Consider the following 25930-nt stretch of genomic DNA (forward strand, 5'->3'; position numbering starts at 1 on the left):
TCCCATGGGGCAGGAAGATATGATCCCCTTCTTACAGAAGGAAGGGCAGCTCGTACAGCACGGAAGGATTAGGGGTGGGATTTCCTAAAGCCTCCTGGTTAAGAACGCTGGGACTTGCAAGTCACTTAAGTTGCTCAAGTCCATGTGCAAAATTTCTGGCTGGAGCAGAACATTGAGCTCATGTCTTAGGACAGTCCAGTGCATCCAAGCTCTTCAACGGAACAGTGAGGCACCGTGATGATTATGGAGCCATTAGGATGCTTATTTCTGGAGAACCACATTTTCCTCTCTGACTTCCACCTGGCAAGGTTTTCTGTCTCTTTCCCGCTCTGTTTTTCCTGCTGTTTGCCTGGAGACTGAGCTGGGGAGAGGTGATGGGATGTGATAAGCAAATGCCTGAAAACAAAGTTCAGGCACAGGTGTGACCGAAGGGAGAGCAGGTTCCCTTACCCTGGATCCTGGGAAGTGCTTTGCCTTTGGGGCACGGAGCACATCTGAGGACAGGGGTGGCCCAGTCTGTCACTTCAGGTTTAGCTGTTTGTCCTGTAGTCTTTCTGGGACTGGGTAAAGGGATGCAGCTGCTGCTGGCAGCACTGGAATGGAGTGCCTGGCAGATAATTGCAGCCTGTATGGTTGCACCAAAGCAGAGGGACAAAGCTGAGAGCAGTGCTGCCGGGGCATCTCCCATCCAACGCTCGGCTCAGGTTGGCTGTGTAAGGGCTGTGTTTTGTTTCTGTGTTCCCTGGCATCCCTCGCAGCACTTGGAAAAGGGATGCTGTGATGTCAGTACAGGTAGAGCGAGCTCTGTGCTGACCTCCCCTTCTTGGCCCGGGCTCATCCGGATGCTCATAAAACCTGCTTTCTGTAGCTCCTGGAACTTGTTCCAAGAGGTTTTGGCTGGTTTGGGGAGCTGTGAGCGTTTGCAGGATGACAGGGCGTGGTGGCTGCGGGGTGGGAGCTGCAGGGGGCTTCCCACCCTCTGTGCAAAGCCCTCAAAGTGCCCTCATGCTGCAGCCCTGCCCAGCTGCTCGCTCAGCCCCAGCCCTGTTTGCAGAAAGGAGCTCAGCTGTGTGCTGCTTCCCTCCAGCCCTGCAATGGGCAGCCCAAAATGAGCGTAGAGAGCTTTCTTCTATAAGGGATCTGAATAGAGATGCCTTATTCTTAAAACACGTTGAGGCTGGCCAAGAGCATCCCTGGTAGGATGCAGGTGGAGGAGGCTGTGTGGGTCTGCACCACCCCGAGGATGGGACCAGTTGCTGGGATGGAGCTGGGGGTGGGTACTGGGATTCCACCAGGGGCCTCCTTGGAGCAGGACCCTGTGCTGTGGGACCTTGGGTTCTTCCAGTGGGAGCTGAGTGACCGACATCTGATGGGGTTGCTCTGTTTTCTGCTCCTCTCAAGCATCTCTGCAGAACTGGTGGTCGCCCCGCTGCAGGGAGCCCGGCTTGTGCAGAGCGGTGCTAACAGAGGATTAATGGTTAATCGCTTGTTCATGGAGGGTTATAAACAACCTGTCGGGCTCTTTAACACCTTTTGCTGATGTGCTCATTGCCCTTCATAACACATTCCTGTCTGTCTGATGCAACCTTGTAACCTCTATTAATCACTCGTTAGCTCCCGCCGCCCAACGCGACTTGGGTGGTGCTCAGCGGCCCGTGCTCCTCACCTATGGGTCGGGATTTCCAAACTGCTCCCAGGACCCAGCAAGGGAAGAGGGAAGGCAGACCTGGGAGGCTCACACTCAGCGCTGTGCCGTGGATGGATGGATGGAGCCTGCTGGGGATGCAGGAGCTGCTGGGAGAGGTTTTTGCGTGGGTCTGGAGAAAGCCTTCTGAGTTGGCCCCACTTGAGTTATGGGGACCCGGTGTTGGAGGTCCATCAAGCAGCTGTGAGATCGGCTGCTGTGCTGTGCTGTTGGTGCTGTGCTCTCCCCTGCTGCTGTTTGGGATGTGGCATCGCCTGTCCTGGCTGGCTGAGCAAACACCGCTGGGATATTACCTGTCTGTTAACCTGTCAGCGCTGGTTTGCAGCTCAGTTTAATCTTTGCTTGTGGAATTTCCCCTGCAGTTCCTGCTCTCCCCCTCGCCGCCCCCTTCCCACGATCGGGGTAATTAAATATTGTCTGAGTCCCGTCGCTTAATGGCCCACTTGTTTGCCAACGGGAGATAACCCGGTGTTTGCACTCTGCAGACCAAGGACGTGGGCAGCTCGTGCCCAGACAGGGCATGTGACCGGGCCCTGGGGTGACACCGTGGAGGGGGTGGCCCTTGGGGACGGGTGGCAGAGCTCTTCCCACGGGTCCCAGCCAGCACCCGCTGCCAGCGTTGGGAAGGGATGTGCCTGCAGCAGCCTGTCCCTTGCAGATAGGGTTCTGCTATTGCCTCATTAGTTAAATACTGGTATGTTTGCGTCTTCAACTTGGGTTGGAGGAAAGGTCTAGTTTTTTTTCAGGCACTGGCACGGGCTGCCCTGGGAGTGGTGGGGGTCACTGTCCCTGGAGGTGTTCCAGAACTGTAGAGATGTGGCACTGAGGGATGTGGGTACGGGCACGGTGGGATGGGTTGGGGTTGGACATGGAGATCTCCGAGGTCTTTTCCAACCTTATTGATCCTATGATTCTAAGCCACGTTATTTGGTTGAAGCATGAGACTGTTGGGGAGCTGCTGTTCTCCTGGGTCTGTTTTAAGTGCTCTGTGCTTGGGCAGCATGGAGAGGTCTGCAGAGCTGCTGCTACTTTGAGCTAAAGGAAAAGGAGTCTGAAATCCTAGAGCCCCAGGCTCAGCCTGCCCAGGAGGTGGGGTTTCCCTTGCAGAGAATTTGGGATCCTGCTGGCACGATGAGCCGTATATGTGTTGGATTCAATGCGTATTTAAAGCTGTCTGTGGTAGCCAACCTTCTTAAGCCAGAAACAAAGTTCTCTAGTGGAAAAGCTCAGAAGGAAGAAAACTCCCAAACTGTGATTTCTGGATACTTTTTAATTTTAGGGCTTAGGAGTCCAATTTCTGCATTTCTCCAAGGTTACCGTGAGCATGGTTATAAATTAAAATTGCTGCAGAACAGAGTGCTGCTGCCAGAGCTCTCCAAGTCTGGATGACGCTTGGCTGCAGATGTCCTTGCTTCACCTTTCCTCAGACGAGGGAGGAAAACGTTTACACTTGGCCGGAGAAAAGCATGTAAAGAAGTGAAGGAGCAGTGCTCTGCAAAACCCATCACGTAGGCGTGAATGCGGCGCTGGGGCTGAGCTCAGTAAGAGGCAGCGATGGCACTGGGGCACCGTTTGGCACAGAGCATCCCAGTGGGGGCAGCTCTGTGTACCAGCAGTGGATGTGGCTGGGGGAGGCTTTGCTTTGGCTGAGATTTTGGTGCCAAGGTCTTCCCAGGTCCTGCAGCCTTAGGATGATGTCGCTGCTGCGTGATGGTCACAGTACTCTGCATCTCTCTGAGCCAGAGGGATGCCAGTTTCTGCTGCTTGGTGTTTAGCACCTGGCTGCTGGGAAGGAAAGGAGCAGAGGTGCTGCTTGTCCTGGGAGAAGGTGATAAGTCCCATCAGAGTTGGCACCTGACTACTAGAGGTGTCTGGAACCTCTTAGCCCCCCCCAGGCAGCAGCTGTTGGAGCCTGGGCAGCACTGGGGCAGGCCGTAGGGCTGCTCTGGTGTACCGTGCTCCTGGCCTCCCTCCCCAGATCTCTAAAGTTTTTTATTGTTTAAGCAGTAGGTTCTGTCTGGAGCTGGTTTAGAGGATTAAGATCCCCGAGTACATGCTGCTCTGCTGCAGTATGGGGTATGGGAAGGCTGCACGCCGGGCTGCCTGCCCTATAACGGCTCATGACTGGGGGCAGAGAGCTGTGGGGCTGCTCTTGCCCTCGGCCACGTGAGCAGCCTGGCTGGCACTGTGTGATTAAATTAGTTTCTAGGAGAACAAATCCAGGATTAGAGGAGCCATTTGCCGTGCTGAAAGCGGAGCCCTGCTAATTAGGTTTATGTAAGCGGTTCGCATGGCGTTCCGCGCGGTCCTGCTCGGGAGGTGTGCTGTGGTCCCCGGGGGGGGGGTGAGCTTCTGCACATGCAAAGTTGGTAACATTGCAAAGGATACGGAGAGCTGTGTACTGTGCTGTCAAACCGCGCTGCTCTCCGCTTCTGGGTGCGACTGGAGGTGTTCCAACTCCTTGCCTCGTGGCACTGATGCTTTGGCTTGGGTGAGACCTGATGCTGAAGCTGCTCCTGACCTTGTGGTCCCTGCTCAGCAGCCCCTGTCCCTCTGCAGGTGGGCAGGGAGGTGGGCATCCCACCGACGTCTCCTCCTCTCACTGGGTTAATTGGAGCATCCCTGGCACTGTGCACAATGCACCCACGAGCAGCAGTTGGGCACAGTGGGACCCCCCCCCCCCATCTTGTTGGGTCCCTCAGCTCCCAGACTGGGTGAGCTCTCGTGGGCTCTGCCCAGCCCTGGCTGTAGGCAGCTTTCTGCAGGAGATGCTTTGTTTGGTCACGATTTCCTGGCTGGGTTGGTAGCGTGCAGCATCTGGATGGCACAGCCAGCCCAGCCCGCTCCCTCCTGCTGAACAAACCCCAGTAAAAACTGCCCAGTGAACCTCAGTAAAAATTAATGGAGTAGCCAAAGGCTAATCCATCCCAGGGGGACGGCAGATTAAATCCTTGCAGCAATGGGAGCCTTTCCTTCCAGCTGTGGTTGAGCTGTGAATTTTCCCTTTGGTTCCGTGGCTTTCCCCCCTCCTCTCCAGGCGGATGGTGGCCGGGAGGGACACCCATGTGCATCACAGTGATGGGGAAGCTGACCCTGTAGCATGGGGGGGGTCTCTAGCATGATGCTGAGGATGGTGGAGCAGGAGGTGGTGCTGCTGGAGCTGTATCCCACGCAGGGATGGTCCCTGTGGGCAGGGGATGTCCCAGGGGCACGCTGAGGCTTTTCCTGCTCCCTGCACTCCCATACGTGTTCATCCTCTGCTTTACCCCTGTGTGTCCGGAGCACCACCGGCAGCGCTGCGGAGCTTTGATCTGTTCCCAGTGATTAAATTCATATCATCCCGACTGACAGCTTAATACACCTCAGCGAGGCCGCGCTAAATTGGTTGTGTCTGTCTCGCCCAAAGCTGGAGAAATGCTTTCTGACAGCTGCAGGCGCTCGATACACTTCTTTCTTTTTTTTTTTTTTTTCCCCCCTTTGCGTGCAGGCAGGGTTTGCCTTTGCTCCGTTCAGGGAGCTCTTCCCTGGGTTTTGTGTGAGCTGCTCTACCGCCGCTGGAGCTGCGTGGCCATGGGTATGCGGTGTCTGCACGGGAGCGGGCTCAGTGCGTGCATGCAGAACCCCTTTGTCAGATTTATGTGCATGCTGTCGTCGTGTTTTTTAGATTTATGTGCCTAGGTAAGGATATATGACCTAAGGAGGTTGGGTTGAATTTTGGCTTTGGGAACCAATTGCTGGGGGGGGTCCCAGGGAGATGCATCCTAACTCAAACAGGGATGTGCCCATGGTTCTCCTGGGCATTGGTGCTGGGGCTCCATCCTGCACTGAGCCAGCATGGGGCCGTGCGAACAGCGCTGCATTGGGACGGCGTATTCAGCACCGCCAGCTGCTCTCCCCCGTCACCAGCGCTGCGTTTGCAGGTGGATGTTCCCATCCTTTGTGCAAACTGCTGCCGGGGGTGCGCTCGGAAAGGGAAAATGAGACCGGGGATCCTCGTTTAACCGAAATGTTTGAGCCAACCTGGAGAAAACGTTCTTCTTGCCAAGAGCTTAAAGGGAGGAGGGGAGAAAAAAAAAAAAAAACAACCACCCTTCATAATTGCCACATTTAGAGGAAAGAATTCTAAATAAAAAGTTAATCTCCTCCGAGGATTAGCAAAGCATGCGGCGTCTTGTCAGATGTGGAAGTAGAGCTGAAGCCTTGATTTCTTAAGACAAGGGCGACGTTGCTGTTGGAGCCTGTCTGCATCGCGTGCTGCCCGAGTGACCCGTGCAGGAACCGTGGCTGGGGAAGAGGAGTCGCTGCTGGGGCTGTGCCTATGGGATGAAGGCCGCCTTCGGGTGGCTGACCCACCTCCTTGGTCTCTTTCCAGCTCGGGCTCTTCTGTGCAAATAACCCCTGTTGGCAGGGAGTCCCTCCTGCGGAGGTTGGATGCTGCCCTGTGTGTCCTGTACCTGTGACCTTTAGAGAAGGGGGTGGGTGCAGCACCGTGTCAGCCTCAGGAAAGAGGAGCTTCGTGCATCAGCTCCCAGCTTTATGAAGTGGCCACTGGCTTTGGGAGCTGCTTTTTTTGGCAGCTGGGCTTTGAAGACACCCGTATGGTTTGGCTTTTGCCTGAGCGCGCAGTTATTAGCTGCTGTTAATTGCGGTGGGAGGTTTGGGAGCTGAGCACACTTGGATGCCTGGATGTGGATGCTTGGAATCGAGTTTCCAAAAGTGGGAGCCCTGGTCTGAGGGTCTGGTGGGCATGGGCTGGGAGAGCTGCTGGCTGTCCCCTAGTGCCTCCTTTCCACAAAGCAGCACTTTGCCTTGGGTCCGGCACCTTCCCTCCCTGGGTCTTTGTGTCCATCCCCTTCCTGTTTGCAGGATGATTTGTTTGCAGTTTGTTGATTATCTGCTCGATCTTGGCTTCGGAGCTGATAAGGGCACATGCAAACCCCCAGGCTTGGCTTTGGGAATGCCGATGCAAATGGGATGCAGCTGAGGGGAACAAGCTGCTTCCAGGGCTCGTCCTGGGGGCTGGACCCACTGCTCTGCAGCATGGCTGGGCATGACTGTCCAGTGCCAATTCCCCATGCAGTTTCCCACTGCGTTGCATGCTGGCTTGGTGCATTGGCTGAGCACCGCCAAGGTGATGCTCCAGCACCGCCCCATCCCTGCTGCTGGCTGCAGAGCGGGACGGAGCAGAGGAGCTGCAAGAAGAGGGTTTTGCTTTGCTGCTGGTCATTTACACCTGAGCCCGCCTCGATGGGGAGAGGCTCTGCGACTGCAAGAGGTTAAAACTCTGCCCCTGTGTTTACTTTAGTTGGCTGCCACACTGCATAATAACCTGTCAGCACTTCAGGTGGGGATTTATTTGTGCATTAAAAATTGCCTGGGGCGGGCGGATGCAGACACTCTGCAGCATGCTGGAAAATGTGCCTCCAGCGTAAAAACAGCCTCTCCAAATATTTCACCCTTTTAATAAGTGCATTTAATTAAAGTCATATAACTTTTTTTTTTTTATTATTATTAAAAAGGAGGGAGGGGAGGGGAAAAAAGTGGGGCCTGCTGAGGCTGCGAGCAAAGCCTGGAATACAAAGAGGGGGTTTAAACGTTCGTATTTAATGGAAAAGTCATCAACAACATGTTGTGTTTCTCTTTATTTCCCGGCCTCGCTTTTGGTTGTGGATAGAAGGTTGAAGGGAGTTCCTGGATTTCCACACTGCTTTTTCTCTCCCTCTTCCCCTCTCCATCCACTTCCATTCTCTTAAAATGTTGCAGAATTATTAATTTTTCCAAACAAAGTCGCCAGACGATGTTGCTCTTGGACCGGCCCTCAATTGCTTTCCCTTTTCCCATTTAACCTCCTGTTTCTGTCAGTCGGATCCTCGTGCATCCGTGCTCAGCACGAGTACTGCGGGGACCACGGTCCCATTGGAGATGGGGGGTGGGTGTGAGTGTGAGCAGGAGCAGCCTCCCTGTGACGTGCTGCCCCAAACCCGGGCTCTGTGCAGCCCTGCCTTGCCCCTCCAGCTGAGAGCGGGCTGTGTTTGATAGAGGGGCATTGCTCAGCCCATGCTGTGCCTGGATGCCAGCGCCCTTCACGTCACAGCTGACATCCGCGGTCGTGTTGGGAGCAGTGGGGTGGAGGATTTCAAAGCTCCGCTCGGATAAGTCCGATGTGATCAAATTCCATATGGGAACGTGCTGAGAGATCCGCGTTACACAAAGCTCCTTTATCCCGGTGCAGGTGGCGCTCAGGGGAGTTGCGCTGCGCTGCGGCCCAGGGCAGGGCGAGCGTTCTGCACTGGGTTCACCTCCACTGCTGCCAGCATGGCTGAGATGGGCGAGCAGGGTCAGGGCAGAGATGCCAGGTACGGCCCAAGTGGTGATGGGGCGTTGTGACGTGGGCTTTCTTCCTCTCTCTGAGGAGGGTAAGGCTTGCAAAAAAAAAACCAAACCCAAAACAACCAAAAAAAACCCATCCCCAAAGGTTGTTTTCACCACGGGGCAGCCTGGCTCTGAAAGCTCCAAGTGCTCTGGGGCTGTTCTGTGCTGCGTTTCCAACCCTGCAGTGTTTGCAGCACGCAGCTTTGCATTGCAGCTCTGTTGGATTTTGGGGCCGCTGTCCTGTGTGCTGCTCCCTTCCTCCTCCCTGGTGCAGATTTGTGAATTGCTTGCTCTATGAAGACTTTACTTTTCCCAAAGGAAAAAGGTGGATTTGAAACATGAGGAAGGGGTTGCGGGATCGGGTGTCCCCATGCACTGTGTCCCTATGGTGTATGGCTGTGGTGCTGCCCTCCCATGCAGTGCTGAGCTGATGCCATCGAGCAGCACAGAGCTGCTGACCCAACATGGATACGTGATGGGGTCGGGGCTTTTGGCTGAGCTCTGGAGATGGGCTGGGAGCCTGCACCCGCTCCAGCCCTTGGGCGGTCACCAGATCTCATCCCAGCCCCAAATCCAGGTCATATGAATCTTTTATTTTTCCTTTCCTCTCCCGCCCCAAGTCCACTCTATTCACTTTTGTTTCGAGCAAATGAACACGCTGTAAAGGAGACTTGCATTCCTCTGGATAATCTTAGGCAAATACAGCCTGGCTGCGGTTTCTCAATTAATCAGAGTTTCTCTTGCCTTTCATTCCCCTTCCCCTGGCATCCCAACTGAAGGCTCTGCATCCTGCACAGCGCTTGGCTGTGGGACGTGGTATGGACACAGTGGGGACAGGGGTGGCTTTAGCGTGGGCTGTGCTGAGCCACCGATGCGTGCTGCTTGCCCCAGGTTTCCTTTCAGCACTGGGAAGGAGCTCGGTGGGAAGGTGCTCAGTGCGTGCCATGTCCTGGCTGCTGTGCTCAGGTCAGTCCCACTGGCTTTGCCCACCCTCTCCTCCTGAAGGGACTGCAGGTGCTGCTCTGGCAGCCTGTGCTGCTGCTGTGCTTTGGGCAGCATCACGCCTGGTTGAGCCCTTGCAATTTGGATGGGAGGTTTCTTCAGGGCCTGACCATGCTTGGTAATAAGGGGGGGTCTGTTTGCTCCCTTGGCGGCTCTGCTGGAGGGGATGTTCTGTGGGACTCAGCCAAGTTTATGGGACTTCTTAAATTTCACCCAAACCTCCTTCTTCCCTCATTTTACTTTGCCCCTTCTTTTCTGCTAAACCGAATTTCAAGTTGGAGCCACCAAAAACAGTCCGTCCTTTTAAAACTCAGCTTTGCTACAGCGCTAAAACAAACATGGGGTAACTGCTGCTCACATGAAACCGCTCTCAGCGGCCGTGTAAAGTGAACAGAAACCTTGGTGTCAGGTCTTTGGGTGCCTGGGCATGCGACAGCATGGCTGCAAGGGGCATCTGTCCTAGCACGTGGGCAGCAGGTCCCCCATCACTCGTGGGCGTTTGCTTTGCAGCAGTCGCTCGCAGCCCATCGGCGTTCCGCCTCGCAGCTTTTTGGGTGGGTACAGTTGTTTCTTTTTTAAGATGCTTTTTTCACACCAGCAGTTTTTAGCCCCTTTCACGCCATCTCCAGGGCGGGGGTCTCGGTGCCAAAGCGCTGCGTTGAGCTGCTGCCAGCAGAGAGAAGTGGGGCAGGGGGAGGTAATATGGCTGCTTTGCAGTGGGGGGGGACAGCAAATTCCTGCTGGGGCCTTCTGAAGGGATGGGGCTGCACTTGTGGCATGCAGTGTCTCACATCAGCGTTTTCCTTCCTAATGCGCCCCCAAAGGGATTCCAAATTCCCCATGGCTTCTTAGATTTTGGGGAGGGACAGCGGGTGTTCTGTTTGATGTCAGCAGGTTGGATGTGGGCGTGGGGAGCTCATGAGGGAAGAAGGGGACCTCTGCAATTCCTGCCCCAAAGCAGATATCGTAGAATCATTAAGGTTGAAAAAGACCTCTAAGATCCCCAAGCTCAACTTGCTCCACCGTGCCCATAACTGTGTCCCTCAGTGCCACATCCCTATGGTTCTGGAGCACCTCTAGGGACAGTGACTCCCCCACTCCCTGGGCAGCCTGTGCCAGTGCCTGACCGCTCTTGTGGAGAAGAAATGTTTCCTAATACCAAGCTGAAGACAAAATGATGTTTGTGCGTGATGGAGCAGGAGATGGGTGGGAAGGACAAAAGGGCTGGGAAGTCTTAATGCTGTTCGTGGGCCATGATACAGGGGATGGATGGTGCCAAAGTGGTAGGACATTCGTGGTGGAGTTTTCTCAAGGGATGTGAAGGTTGGAAAAACTCCACAGAGAGGAAGGGGATTGGGATGTGCATGGATTAGATGAAGGAGTGCAGCTCACAACTGTGGAGTCCTGCCTTCCCCTGCTGGGCGCTGCAGGGAGATACAGGGGTCAGACGGGGCTGGGGTGCAGGGAAGAGTGGGAGAGTCCAGCCCTGAGCTGTAGATGGGACCGAAGTGGGCCACTGAGCTCCTCCATGGTGCTGCTGTGTGGTCCCAGCGGTGTTTGCCAGGCTGTGCGCAGATCACTCGGGTGTGTGGGTTTGGGATCTGCCTTCCCCACGCACCCAGCACACCACTAACAGGGGTTTATTATTCTGCCTGCAGATGCCAGGTAAGCTTGGCCCCGCCATAAAACTCCAGCAGGCGCTGGGAAAACACGGCGCTGCCAGCTCTGTCTGCCACGGGCGAGGGCAGCTGTTTCTCCTCCTTCACCCCATCCAGGCCCCTTTCCCATCAGCACCTCTGCAGGGAGCTTTTCCCCACCTAGAAAGCTGCTGGAGCTCTTGGAGGTGGGGGAGGAGGAGTGGGGAGGAGGAGCAGGATGGAGGACAGGCTCCCATTGAGAGCAGAGCATTTCCCAAGTTTTCCCGGGTGTGTGGGCAGGTGACTTGCAGAGCCCTTGTCCATCACGCTGTGAAGTGCTCGGGACAGGGTTTGTGGCATTTTCCAGATTTGCTTGGGAAAATCCCTGGTCTGACTGGGGTCAGGCACCGTGAGCATCCCATGCATCCCACCAGGGTGACTCTTGGGCTGTTTGTTGGGACGGCGTCCATCTGCTGTCTGTCTGCAACACTCACAGCCACACTCGCATCCCTCGGTAGTGATCAGGGGGTGACGCTCATATTTTTGCTAATTACGGCCCCGGAGAGGACAAGATCCGTTCAGGTGATGGGAAGGAACGGCGTGCGCGTGCCCCCTCCTGCTTCTCCAGATGTTTGCGCTGTGTTTTAAGGGGAACGACGGCTAGGACTTAGCTCATTGATTTAATTGCCAAAGGGGGCTGGCTGGGAACAGGATGCTGCAGCAGCCAGGTGGGCAGCGTGTGCTGGATGGGAGGGTTTGCTGCCTGAGCCGGGTGCGGGTGGGGAGCGCATCCCACACCGCAGGTACGGACATGCAGCTGTGGGGCCGGGCGAGAGGCGCGTGCAGATGTTCTTGGAATTCCCAAGCCGGATACGAAGCAGGGAACAGGATGCATCGGGAAGAGCTTGCCAAGGGGCTGACAGAACGAGAGCAGCGGGTTCTGCCCTTCCGACGGTGGTGGGGCTCTCCGTGGGGTGGCTCTGGCAGGTGGCAGTGCCCCATGGCGGTGTGTGTGTGCTCCTGTTGGTTGTTGCCTGGGAGGCTCTGTGCTGCTGAGTGTGGCTCAGTGCAGCCGCCGGATCCCGGAGGTGACGCTGTGGCTCAGTGTCATCCCCTGCTCGTGTGGGGTCAGCACTGAAGCCATCAGGAGGCGTTCACCTTTGGAAAACCAAGTGCAGCAAGGTGGACGTCCCACAGATGGAAAGGAGCCTGCTTTGCCCAGGGGGTTGCTCCCATGCATGGCTTTGCTTACAGGGACCGTGTTGGAAACCCAGTGTGCGGTTACAGGGCTTCAGAAATGTGTTCAGCCAAAGTCTGTGCTCTGGAGAGATTTCCTTATGACCTCAGGGAGCACATGCGTGGTCCCTGCCAAGAACTCAACATCTGCACAGTTGATACTTGGCAGGAAGCTTTCAAATCCATGCGTGTTCCCTGAGGTGAGGAGAGAAAGTGCCTGGATCTGCAGCTCCATCTCTGCTCTGTCCCCAAGCCAGGATGGAGCAGGACCAAAATCCAGACCCCTGAGGGCTGTGGGATGTTCCGGGTCCCTGATGCCCCACACTGTGTGTGTGGGGAGCTGGGGAGCCTCTCGTGGATCCTTCTGCCTCCCGGGATGGAGTTTCCTCTGAGTTCCGAGTGATGACAGCTAGTTGGGCAGATGCTCGTGTCTGAAGGGCGGCAGATCTCCGTGCACATCACCAGCTCAGGGCGCTCTCCACGCTTCTGCAGGGATGGTGAGGACTCTGGGGACACGTGGGACAGTGGTGGCACTGCAGTGGTGCTGGTGCCCGGTGCTGGGAGCCGTGGGGCTGCTCAGAGCTGTGCTCTCTTTGGAGGTTGCAGTGCCTTTAAGAACCCCTGTGCTCCCAGCTCGAAGTTGGCAGCCAAATCGGGCTCCCGGGTGTTGCAAAGCAGATGTTTGCAGACCGCAGAGCTGTCCCCTCTGTCTGGTGCAGCAACTCTTGTTTCCCTGCTCATCGGTTCCTGAGACTTCGAATGCAACAAGCAGCTCGTTCTGCTGTTCTCTTGCCCTTAGAAAAGCCTCTGGCTTGAGCAAGCCGGTGAATGCCCTCTGTAGGCAAGAGGTTTGTTTTGTTCCTCATTGGTCCTGCATGGGGCTGGGGCAGCTGCAGGGTCCCCTTGCGGGGCTGGGGGGAGGCAGGTGGGATTTCTGCCACGCTGTCACCTGGAGATCGCCCTAGAGATAATCCTCCCAGAAACAAAAATACGGAGGAGAACCGGTTGGACAGAAAGTGGAGGGTTGGACAGAGAGTGCAGCTGCGCTGGGGAGCAGGAGCGCGGCCGAGGGCATGCGGGCATGCATGGGGCTGCTGCAGCTCTCAGTGAGTTGCAGCATTTAATTAATGAGTCATTACTGTTGCTCTCTTGTGCGGGATTGGGCTGTTTGCTCCGGTGAGCAGAGCTGTCCTGGCTGCCTGGAGTTGGGGTCGGACAAATCCTTTGCTTGAGGACAGCACAGCCATGGCGTGCAGGGCTGCTGAGCTGTCACTGCATCCCAGACCCATGGCAGAGCTCAGCTCCTCTCTGCACCTGCCTCAGTTTCCCCATCTGAGTAATGCTGTGATGGACACTGCTGCTACATGCAGTGGGGAGAAGAGCTGGAGATTTATCTCTCGCTCAAGTGAAGACATGGGGAATTTGGTGATGGTGAAGGAAGGAGTAATACTCCTCCAGGAGCATGGGTGTGAAGGGACACAGCTGTCCCCAGGGCACAGGTGGGCTGTGCTGTGCAGTGCTGCAGAGTCCCTGTGCCCCATGTTCCCCCCCAGCTGCTTTCCCCTGTGCCAGGATAAACAGAGGTGAATGGCTCGCAGGCTCTGCTGATGGCTTTTCCAGGAGTAATTAACTGGGCTGCAATACAAGCCTGAAGGTTTCTGGGCCATATGTCCGCTGCCTGGCTCACCAACCTGGTGCAAGGACGTCACAGCGCAGTGACATCGTGGCTGCAGGGCACACGGCTGCTCTGCTGTCACCTTCCCAAATCCATCTATCCCAGAGCTTGGGCGTGTGGGTGGCTTTTCCGAAGAGGAGAAAACACATAGGAGCTGCTTGGTCCATGAAGCCACGTGTCCTCAGGTGGCACCTCGCTGTCCTCACACTGCACTGGGGCGTTGGAGACATTTGCTGGGCAGGGCTTGGAGCATCTCACAAGGGCATGTGCCAGGGTTTGTCCCTATTTCCCTCTTCAGCCTTTCTTGGAGAGGAAAGAAAGGGGGAGCGAGGGACACAGTCACCTTTGTCCACCTCATTCGTCTCTGGAGATGCGAACAGAGTTGTACAATCCAGGAAAAATCCTCTTCCCCATCACGGAGCCACGGCTCGTGACTTGGATGGCGTGGCGGGGCTTGTGGGTTTTCTTCCTCTCCCTGCTGGTTGCCTTCCCAGCGTCTGTCTGTCCTGGCTGGCTCGGGTTTTGGGCCAACCCCAAGAACACTGAGTTTACTTTGAGGAACGTCCCCCTGGGTGGACCCTGCGGGAGGAGGACGGTGGTGGAGGGAACTGTGCCTCTCCTGTTCCCGGGGCTTGTTTGAAGGTTGCTGTGGTCAGCGCGGAGGCTGCCCGCGAGGACCCGGGGATGTTTGGTGTGAGCTCATCTGGAGGCTTATTTAGGGACCACCAGCGAGCTGCCGGGTACCGCAGGAATTGGGCTGCGGACACCTTTTGATATGGCAAAGGCAAATATTGAGAAACCCTTCTGCACGGGGAGGGGGCTGGTGGGCACCGCTCGCAGGCTGCAGCCGGGATGGAATGTGTGATGGATGGCAGCGGGGTGGCACATGAAAGGTGCACAGAGGTCGTTAAAGCGGGGACCCGGAGCCTCTGGGAGACCACCAGAGCTTTGTGGGGTGTTTGGCGCTGGGACAGAGCAGCGTGTATTCCTTCTCCTCCCTTCATCTTTAAATACCACCCCGCAGATCGAAAGGAAAAAATAAATGCACTCAAAATGGCATCGTTTTGCGGTGCCTTTAGGCCTATTTATATTTTTATTGCTCCCACCGTTTTTAGATAATGACCTTCTTCATGAAAACCCCGGCGTGTGTGTGTGTAATTAATCCATGCATCATCTTCAGAAGGCAATTTTATAGCTGGGCGTAGGGCGGGGGCCATGGGTTCCTGGCTGCCACAGGGCTGATCTCGAGGTTTTCAACCCGCTTGGGGCCAATCGGACCTCCCATTCCCGAGGCTGTGAGCTCCCCTGGGTGAGTTAGTACGGAGCACGGTTGCTTTGTTCCCGTTGTGCCGGGTGAAAACACATCTCCCAGCGGTGAAATGAGCGAAACATCCCCAAACGTTGGTGTGCGGAGGGCTGAATCAGGCTGACTTCAGGCAGAGCTCGGGGATGGGGCTGGCCGCTCCTCCCGCTGGCAGCTCAGCTCTCCCATTCCCGGTGGAGAATGAACCAAATCTTTCGACTTCCGACCGAAACGTAAGATGTGAGATAAGTGTTTACTGGAAGGCTCCTGCTGCCAAATAGCCTGGAGACCCTTTCCTTCCTCCTCTCTGAACGAGAGTCCAGGTGTTAACTGCCTCTCTGTGATATGTTTCTTAGCACATCCTGATCTGAAAGGAGATTTTCGCCTTTGTCAGAATGATTCGGAGCCTTTGAACAGCGTGAAGGCCACAGGATCTGATCCGGTGCCTCCTCGCAGCTTCCACACCTCCTCCTGGTGAGGAGCACTGGTGCTGCCCTGACCTTGCCTTGCGTCTGTGCAGCCCTGCTGGGGGCTTGGGGGGCAGAGGGGATATTTGGTTGGATACGAGGAAAAATTGATTCTCTAAAAGAGCGGTCAGGCGCTGGTACAGCTGCCCAGGGAGTGGGATGGGTCACTGTCCCCAGGGGTGTTCCAGAACCATGGGGATGTGGCACTGAGGGACGTGGCTATGGGTATGGTGAGGGTGGGTTGGGGTTGGAGTTGGGAATCTTAGTGGTCTTCTCCAACCTCAGTGATACCATGATTTCTGTAGTCGCTGCTCACCCCAAGCCGTCTGTCACAGATTCATTGCAAAGCTGGTGATTTACTGACACCGTGAGCGTGGAAGGGGCGAGGGGCTGTAACACTGCTGCAGGGCGGGCTGGGCACAGGCGTGAGCCTGCCTGCTGCTGCTTCCTATCTGCGGTCAAAGTGCAAATGGAGCAGGCTCCAGCTCCACAATGTTTGTCTTGGAGATTAAATCTGGAGAGCCCCTGGTCTCCAAGTCCATGCCGGGAAGAGTGGAGAGGGGGAGCCGAGGCCTGTGGTGCACGCACCTCTTTAACCCTCTGAAATCTTCCTTATAAATGAGGGATTGGAAGGAGAAAGGGTGGGGAGGCACGGGGCTTTGAAGTAACTCAGGGGAAAAAGACGAGCACAGCCTGAATTGTTCCACCTGTTTTCTCTCAGGGGAGAAAACACAAAACTCAGTGATGCTGAAGCTGGAAGCATCTGTCCCACAAGTAAGGACGCAGAGCAGCTGCCCCTTGTGCCTGGGCAGCATTTCCCATAGCTCTGGGCAATCTCAGAGCTTTTTCTGCTGCTCTTCCCCTCTCCAGAGCTCTGCTCCATTGCATCCCAGCCCCTTGCCTGCCCAGCATCACTTGTACCATCCACCCCTGCCCTGGTAAATGTGATGCTGAGAGCATCCTCAGCTGCTGCGCAGCATCCTCTGGGCACTGAGCATTGCTCCTGGGGGTGGCAGGGTGATGCTGCTCCGAGCCTTTAAGGCTGATGCATGGGGCGGGACGGGGGTGGGGAAGCATCTCCCCCCGGGATACATTGCAGTAATGTTCCCAAACACTTCATCTTGTGTACAGTGCGTACTACAAGTGTTCGTACAGTGCTCAGGGCTGTTTTTGCAGTGCTGTTTATATAAGAGATCGCGCACGGTGCCTACATGCTTCTGGCACTTATAAACCCAGGTAGGCTGTGTTTATCCTGGGGATTGGCCCCGGTCACAGTCATCTGGGGCCCAGCCAGCAGCGTAGCTAGATTGATATATATATATATATATATATTATTTTAAAAAGCTCTGGTTGTTGAGAGGCCAAGCCTGCTTGCTGCACTGATGAAAAACATGGCTGTGAGCAGCCATACCCCATCCAAGCTGGTGTACTTGTACCAGTGGAAAGGGGGGGTGGGGGGAGCACCTGTGGGGTGCAGCAGTGGGACCTCAGGGTGGCTGTGGGTCTTGTGGTGATGGTCCTGGCCAGGGGGATTTGCTCCTCTCTGTGCCCCCTCTGCTGCTCAGTGGTCTGCAGGTTTAGCACCATCATAGAATCGTAGGATCATGAAGGTTGGAAAAGACCTCTGAGATCACCACGTCCAACCCCAGCCCACCCACACCGTGCCCTCTAACCATGTCCCCACGTGCCACATCTCCATGGTTCTTGAACACCTCCAGGGATGGTGACTCCACCACTTTCCTGGACATCCTCACTGAAGGATTTAAGGAGCATTAAATGGCTGGAGCTGGGCTGGCAGATGTCCCTTTTGTCCCAGGGCCTGGTGAGGGGCTGCAGGTGGAAATGGATTTCCGGTTTTCCAACTTACTCTTATTGCTTGAGGTCCCACAGATTGCAGTGGGGATTTTGGCTCTTCTTAATGGGTAGCGGGTGGGGGGATAATCTGTAACCAACGGACTGCCTGGTCCAGATCTAGGCTTGGGAACAAACTGCAGAACAGAGGCCAGGAAGCTGGAAGACCACAGGGTCTGTCCCACGTGTGACTTGGTTCACCAAGTCCTTCCCCATGGGATGGGTTACGGGGTTGTGGATCACCACCAGTAAAGCATGTGGACCCAAAGTTCTCAGTCTCCTCCAAGTGCCCTCCTGGAAATTGGGTCAACCTCCAGTATCTGTGTCCTCCCTGGGAGCACAAGCCCAGTGGGCTGGGGCTGGGCTGAGTGCTCTTTACTTGATCTGAAAGGCAAAATTTAATTAAACGAGATGTCGATCTCATCCGCTGGGAGTTCTTCTCTTGGGCACCGTGCCCTGGATCGTGCCCAAGCCATGGGAGGTGGGAAAGAGGAGGGTGGTGGGAGGAAGGCTGAGCAGATGGGGGCACCCAGGGGCTGTAAGAGGTTGTTAGGGGATGCTTGTTTGTGATGGTCTCATGCCTTGAATCATAAAATCAAACTCAACTCCACGTGGTTGTGCGTAGAAGAAAGCAAGTGTGGTGATGTGGCATATTCAGTGGGGTTTGTCATGATGCTTGTGAGCATAGGGTGAAGATCAACCCTTTGGGTTTCTTGGAGCATTGGGGGTGAAGGTCACCTGTTTGGGTTCCTTGGAGCACTGGTGGCATTTCCTCTCTGAGGAAAGAGGATAGGTTTTAAAACAACGTCAAAGCGAGTGTGGCTTTAAAAATGAAATCATATTTAGTGCCTGCGATCCTCCCAGTATTACATGAAAATATCTTTCTTGGAAACTTGACATCTGCCCGTGCTGTGAGCGTGCTACGAACTGGAGCAGAGAGCTGGGAGCTGCCTGCCAGGCAGGGATGAGCGGGGCCAGGGGTGGGTTGGCAGCTGCAGGACTGGGGTTGTGCTGGTGCTCCGGCAAGGAGAACCTATTAAAAGGGAATGGGCCGATTAATAAATCAAGGCACCTGAAAAATGAAACCGGGCGTTTGAAAGAGCGTTTTTTGGTGTTTTTTTTTTTTTTTCCAACTTTTTTTTTCGTTTCCCCCGGTCCTTTCTCAATTAAAGCAAACAAACATAAAGCTGCAGAGCGTGGCCGTGTTGTGCTGCGGTGAGCTCAGTGCCTGGTGCGGGTGCCTGCGCGGTGGGCGCTGAGCACAGCGCTGAAATGAGCCCCGTAAATTACTGCCACAGAGCCGGGAGGTGTTGAAAAGGGATCAGTGGTTCCCTGGCTCTGGTGGGCAGCAGCGGGGAGAGGGCTGGGGGCAGCCCGGGCTCCTCTCGTGGGGTAAATCATCTGTTCTGGAAGGTGGATTTTCTCTAGAAATCCGTCTTTATGCGCCTATGGTGTTGGGCAGCAATGAAAGGAAGATGTTGCTGCTTTGGTACCCAGCTATGCAGGTATGGAAATGACGTGGAATCACTGGGAGATACATGGGAGTGGTAGAAAGCCCCGTGTCCGACAGCAAGCTGTGGTGCTGGAGAGGGCGAGGAACAAGGAGCTTTTCACTTGGGCACTTTCTTCCTGACCTACATTTCTATAACCCTGCGTGAAGTTGAAGTTTCAACCAATTGGCGTTTTCCAAGCGAGAAATGGTTCCAAAGAAAAAAAAAAAAAAAGAAAAAAAGAATTGAAGAATTCCTGCCTGCTTGTAGGAGCAGCTCTGCTGGGAGGTCACTGGTGCAGCCCCATCCCTGTGCTTTGCCTTTCTCTGGGAACGCTCTGCAGGGACGTGCAAAGTCCTCGGGGTCATCAACAGCACTGTAAGCATTCCCAGTCCCCCCAGCCTTCCCAGTCCTGGGGCTGAGTTTTGGAGCACTGAAAGGAAGAAGATCACAGCCAGTGCAGGGCCAGTGCAGGGCCAGCCGTGGCCATCACCACCTCGCATTGCCCTGGAGAGATGTGACGCTGTGTCTCAGGGCTGTGCCAAGCCCGGATAGCTGGGTTCAAAGCAAGATGCAGAGAGCGAGAGGGGTCTGAGAAATGCCAAGAGTTGACCTGAAGTGCGAGTGCAACAGAAGTAAGGTGTGCAGAGGGGTTGAGTGATGCCTTTTGCTGGCTGCTGCCTGGGTCTAGCCCTGTGCTCCGCAGCGTTGTGCATGTGATGCTGCAGCGGTTTCGTGACAGCAGAGGTGACCATTGCTCCCAGAGGGGATTCTCAGCTGACGGTGTATGCTGAATGCGTTGCTCTGTTCTTTCAGCCGAGTGCCCTTGTGCTGGAATGGACTGCAAGGCTCCATTGTTTTATGGCCATTTATTGTTCCTCTTACAGGGAAGTTTTTGTTTTTTTTTTTTTTCTTTTTAAGTTTAGCAGTTCCAAAAAATCCCCAATTTTGATGCCTTACCACTTGAAAACAAAAGAGCAGTGTGTGTCCGTGGTGCAGAGCTCCGTGCTCTGCGCTGACTTATGCACATACGGAATTGTTGTTGTTGCTATCTGATTTCGTGCTCAGGCACAACTGCCCAACTTCTCCAAAGGCTGATGCAGGACTGAGGGCAGCTCTGCAGCATCCCGCCCTGTGCCAGCAGCAACCCTAATCCTGACCTGGGGTACCGTCTCACCGCAGCTCAGAGGTGATTTTACCTCTTGATCCGGAGTTGAAGCCCATTGTGTGAATTATGAATTGTTTTGCTGCGCTAATTTACGGTGGCAGATCGTGTTATTACCTGTTCATAGGGATGGGTGCGTGGTGGGTTTCCCTGTTGCCCTGCAGGAGCCCTGGGGGTTCCCCAAGAGCTGCAGTTTTGCAGCCTGCCCAGTTTCTCCCTCAAAGCACAGCCCCAGTGCTCCACTTTTTGCTTGTTGCCCTGAGCAGTGGTACTTGGGAGAGGGCTGCATCGTGCCAGGGCAAGTTCCTTGCTCTCGGATGAGTCTCTGTTGTGTGGCTGTGGTCCTGCTGTCCCCACCCTGTCACACTTTGTTGGTGTCCCATATCCTTGTATTCTCTTGCAGGAGGAAGGGGAGCGCAGAGAACTAATCAGCTTTGGGTCAGCACAGGAAAAAACGCTGCTTATGTTGGTAATCCCTGGGGGTGGAGATCAGCTCAAGGTTGCGAAACGAATGCGCAGCATGGTCACACTGTCAGGGGGCTGGGGCTGGGGGGACGGATCCTGCCTCTGGCACGGGCAGGGCTCAGTGGGGGTGCTTTGCCACCTGTGTCTGAGGATGCTCCCTGGTACAAAGCTTTCCAGAAAGCAGCCTGACCCCGGTATGAGGACTGGGACTGCCCCGGGCAGCGCTGCTCGTCCTCAGGCTGAGCTCAAGCGAGTAGGATTTGCTGCACCTTTCCCACCCGTATGCTCCGTTCTCAGGGTGAGGAGCAGGCTGAGAGGGTGAGGATTAGGATGGATGCTCCTTTAATCCTTTTATCCTGGGAACGCATTCCTGCTCGCCTCTGCTTGCAGGCAGGAGGTGCTGCAGAACTCCTGGAGGATGTCGGCAGGTATGGAGAGCTCAGCCCTCCTCTCTCCTTCGTGCAGACCCAGCACCCCAATAAACCCCATTCTGCTTTGGGAATGGCATTAATGCACTGGGGCTGGTTTTGCAGCGCTGTCCTGCCAGAGCTGGGCTGGCCAGCAGCCCCTCTGCATCTTCCTGTGCTTCTGAGCCTCCAGCTCATTGGGAAGAACCCAGGAGTTGGGTGGGATCATCAGGAAAAGGCAGAAACCAAAGGCAGCTGCTTGGTTCCCACCTGCGGCGGGGGAACGCTGGAGTCCTGGCAGCAGAAGCAAAAATGCAGCGAGGCAAACAAAGTTCATGCCCTGGGAACACCGTGCTGCTGCTGTCAGTCTGTCTGTCAGAGAGTTATCACTCGAGGGATGCTTTTAATAAAGGAGTCAGAGCTGTCATTGGATGCCAGAGCCTGCAGGAAACCTCCAGCCCCTCCTGGGAGCGTGTTTTCCAAGCCTCAACGTCGTTCTGTGCTTACCACCAAAAATGAAGGAGGATAGGACTTTCTTCATTCTTTCATCTGCCTGTCAGTCTTAATGTGACACTTTAAAGAGTGTCACTGCTTTAAAGAATTACCAGCAACAGCCAGAGATGGAGGCCCCCTCATCCCACCCGCACAGCAGGTGGAGGTGTGTGCGCTGGAGGAATTTCTATTGGGGATGGTAGAAGGGATGTTTCCAGTCTCACTTCTTTTAGGGTTGGCTGAGCACCTATGGCTGTGGTGGTGTTTGGGCAGTGGCGCTCCCAGTGGCGCTGACAGCATCCACCCTTGAGGAGCTGGACTCTGTGGGATGCACTGCAGCTGCAGCCATTCCCTTTCATTCCTCTCATTGGAGGCCAGCAGGTTGCTGCCATGCTGGAAACAGATGCAGGTGCTTTCTGCAAATCATGGCTTTCTGCAGGTTGGGGCTTTCTGGAGCTGCATCTGAACGCTGTGAGTTTTCTGGGGTGCATAAACAACAAACACCCTTTGCTCTCTTTGGGGTGCCCAGCCCTAGAGCAAGGGGCTCTCGTGCAGCCTGACCCCTGCAGTGCAGTGCTGAGCATCCTCCTCTGCTCAGCCCCAGGGCAGGGAGGAGCGCCCCGCAGCCGTGAGCATGTGTTCGATTCCAGGCACTGTCTGCCCATGATTCATGGCAGCCTGCACCGTGTCAGGTCAGTGACTCAGCTCCAGCCCAGCAGCAGCTCCATGGCAAAGCTGACAGCACCTGTCTGGGATGCAGTTATTTATTAACGCGTTACCAGAAAGGGCAGCATGGGAACAGAACGGCTTCGCTTCCTATAGCTGAAGGAGTTTTAATGGCCTCTATCAGAGGCTGTCCGGGATTTTGGCAAGGTTTTGGTGTCTGATGCTTAGGTCAGGAAATGAAGGTCATCTCTTTAGACTGAAACTCTGAGTTTGAGATTGGCTCTGACAACGGAGTCTGGCGCTTAACAGGAGCACGCATTTGCGTTGCAGCATTGTCAAAGAGTTGCTCCAATGGAGTCAACAGCAAAGCCACAGGGAAATGAGAGATGCTCCAAAGAGACATCCAAGGAGGTGGGATGGGAGGTGGATAGATGTCCTGCAGGGGAAGCACGTGGCCAGGCAGAGCTGCAGTTATCCCCACTCCAGATGGGACGCATGCAAATGAGCTGAGAACACGGGATGTGTTCCTGGGCAGCTCCAGGGAGTGGCAGAGTTTCATCCTAATCTGATGTGCTGTGGGGCTGCTGGTGTTGGGGACACAGAGTGGCAGCAGGCTGTGCTGTTACCGGTGCTGGTGGAGCCTGGGAGGGCACCATGGGCTGGCAGAGCTGTGACTCACCGGCTCTGTTTCATCTCTCAGATCTTTTGCCTTTTTTCCTTTAATCCACTTGCCGCAACAACTTTATTTTACAATCCATTGCTGGGTTCACTGAAGAGCACTTTGGTCATTAAGCACGTTGGGGCATGTGAATAAACCTGCATCTCTCCTCTGGGGATTGCTTTCAGGTCGGTATCAAATCGCCTTCCGCTGGGCTGCGGGAGGCACAGCACAAGCTCCCTGTGCTGCTCCATGTCCACCACCTGGCTTTGGAGGCCAGCTGTGTGTGCAGGTCTGATTGGCACAGCCCCAGCTCTTTGCAGCTCCTTTCCCATGCCCAAGCTCCGTTCCCCTCTGCAGATCAGCAAACTGTTGATCTTTTTCTCTTGGCAGAGGTTTAGGGTCAGGCTGAGCTCTGCCTGGGTGTGCATGCAGGACCTGGTGCGAGGAGGTGCTGAATGTGCTGGGACCAGTTGCTGCAAACAGGATCTAGCTCTCCAGCTGCATTTTTTCTAAGTCCAGCCTGTCGGATGGGAAGCGTTTCAGCAGTAAAAGCGGAATTGGGGCATGTCTGAGCAGGGCAAGGGGTCTGCAGGAGGGACAGGCGGAGGGAGCAGCACGGAGGTATTTCCAGCTGATGAGAGCTGAGCGAGCCATAACGCGAGCGCTGCCAGAATCGTTTCCCTGTCTGTTGGTTTCCTTTCCTGTTTGGCTTCGCTGCCTACGCAGTTTGTGCTCAAGATGTCTGTAGACGCGATGCTCTCATCCTCCGTAGCCAAAAGCCTCATTTTTGTTCCTACGCTTTGCTCCACTCCTTGCAAGTCCATGGCGGGGGGTACGGGGCAGGAGGCAGCTCCCCGTGCAGAAATGCACATCTGATTGTCATCAGACCGCACTCTCATTGCCTCCTGTTTGCTCTGGATGGATGCGCTGCCTTCCCCGGGCGGCTGCTGAGTGCGGAGGCAGCCCCGTGCCCTTGCTCAGTGCCGGACATCTCTGCTCTCTGGGGTTTTAGTGGGCTCACAGAGAGGAGAAAAACAAGGCGGGGGCTGGAGGAGCACAGGGCTCACGGTGGGTGGCCAGTGTGTGCTGCTGTGTGTCCTCCTGCGGCCGGAGCGGTGCGGGCTGGGGAAGCAGATGCTGCTGGGTTGGGGAGCGTGGGGGCTGTGGGAGGCAGCGGTTTGGGGTAAGGGAAACTGCACCTGGGATGTGGTCCTCTGTGGGGTTGGTGCCGGAGGATGTGCAGATGGTGGGGACAGAGGGAGGCGGGTTGTGAGCGGGTTTGGTGAGGTCCCCGAGGTGTGGGGAGGATGGATGGGCCTTCAGCAGAGGGCGTCGCTGGGACAACGTGAAGCAGTGTCCTACAGTGCATGGTTAAAATGGGGGCACCTGCAGGGTGGCAGCTGGGCTGCATTGCCAAGGGTGCCAGCGGTCTGCATGGGGAAGGCAGGCTGAAGGCTCAATGGGCCAGAGAACAGGACAGGAGGACATCCCGCAGCAGCAGCCAGGGCAGGAAACCTTATCTGCATTGTCCCCATCCTGTAGTGTCCCCATCCTGCAGTGTCCCCATCCTGCAGTGTCCCCATCCCATGTCCTCATTCTGCAGTGTCTCCATCCTGCAGTGTCCCCAGCAGCACTGGCCGGTGCCCTTGGAGGGGGAGCGGAGCGCATCAGGAAGCGCCTTTGATCTCGGGCGCTAACACCTTTTCAAATGAGCCGCACAAACGAGTGCCCTCCTCCCCTGTCCTGGCCGGGGACGGGCAGATAACACATCAGAGCGTGCGCACACAGCTGCGATAGCGCTGCTTTATGGCGCTTTGATTGCTGCCAACCACGCCGCTCGCTCGCGGGAACTTCAAAAGCAACGCTCCATCCCTGCAACGCCCTGTGCAAAGAGTGCTGCGCCGGGCTCTGCGCGCACACACATCGACGTGGGTGCGTGTGTGTCTACGCCCAAATCTTTTTGCCCCGTCACATCTTTGCTATGGCAGCGGGGTGGGTTTGGGAAACCTCCGGGGCTTACGGAGGTGGATGCGTACGTACATCGGGGCTGGACCCTTGAGCATGCGCTGGGTGCGTGGATGTGAGAGCTCCCGGAGGTGCGGGGAGGGGATTTGCAGCCGCTCGCCACGTGTTTGCCAGCAGCGTGGGAGTTAACATTGCAATGGGGGCAAAGCGGAGGAGTAGGGCTCGGACCTCCCCCCACTGCCCCCCCCTCCGCCCCTCCCCGGCTGCTGTGATTTCATTGAGGCTGTGTATTGGCCTCCCGAGAGTCAAGCAGGGTAACACCACAACATAAACAGAACATCTGGAAGCTCTTAAAGGGTTTTATTTTTTAACACATTTACAAGAGCCAGGGACGCTTTGCAAACTCGGAGACGCTGCGCTGCTCCTTTCCCCCCCGAAGCCAACTGTCAGTGGGTGCGGGGCCGTTCCCCATCTCTGTGCAGTATTTCTGGGGGCTCGGTGCTTGGCAAGGAGGTGCCAATCTGGCTGGCATATTCCTTGCGAAGTCCAAAGCAAACAGATGATAAGTGTGGTGTGATAAGCGAGCGTAAACCTATCCCCTTCTTTCTGCGTGCCCCTGGCTCATGCTGGAGGAGGATGGGGACTTGGGCAGGGTTTGCTGGATGGAAAACCTGCTTCGTGATGGTATGGAGGGAGCAGGGGGGCTGAGCCACATGGGAACTGGTGGTGTTGCACGTAGCAATGGAGTTTGGATCCTCCATATGGTGCTGCTGGGCTGAGGGACCGACAGGGGGAAGCCCATGGGCAGCAAAGCCAAATGGAATGCATTGCCATGCTGGTGACAGCATCTGCTGTCAGACTGTTTTCCTCTCCCCATCTCCATCCAAAAGGCTGCAAGAAAAAATAAAAAAGGCTGGGAATGTTGTCAGGCTGCAGAGCAGCTCTTTGGGGTTGGGTGATGGTTGCAGCTGATGGTTTGCAGCCCATGCCAGCCCCATGGCTGCCCTGCGTCCTGCTCTGCACACTGCTGCTACATGCCACTATCCCTTCATCTCTTGTGCATCCCTTTGTGTGTGCAAGCAAAACGAGCTGGTTCCCCTCCCTGTGCACTCTTACGTGCAGTGGTTTTGTCTCTTCTGTGGAAATGGCCATATGATTTCCTCTCGCCAGCCCCCAGCCACGTCTCCTGCTCACCCTTTTGCTGGGCTTGGGTGTTGGGCTGCGGTGGGTCCCCGCTGGCCTTGGTGTCAGGGCTTGGAGGTGACACTGAGGGCTGCTGGTGTGCCTCCCCCATCCATCGCCCCAAAGGGTAACAAAGAGGAATCACAGTTTCCTCCATCACAACCCACTAATGCTGGATTTTTCCTTTGC

The 25930-nt window shown here is 55.5% G+C and overlaps 1 long non-coding RNA gene across 1 annotated transcript in view; it reads left to right on the forward strand.

Moving 5' to 3' along the window:
* The window catches only part of LOC110407324, a 161528-nt gene that overhangs the window by 13147 nt on the left and 122451 nt on the right, over positions 1-25930 (forward strand). The window lies entirely within an intron of this gene.

The sequence above is a fragment of the Numida meleagris genome, chromosome 17, assembly GCF_002078875.1.
Source record: "Numida meleagris isolate 19003 breed g44 Domestic line chromosome 17, NumMel1.0, whole genome shotgun sequence".
Classification (NCBI taxonomy): Eukaryota; Metazoa; Chordata; class Aves; order Galliformes; family Numididae; genus Numida; species Numida meleagris.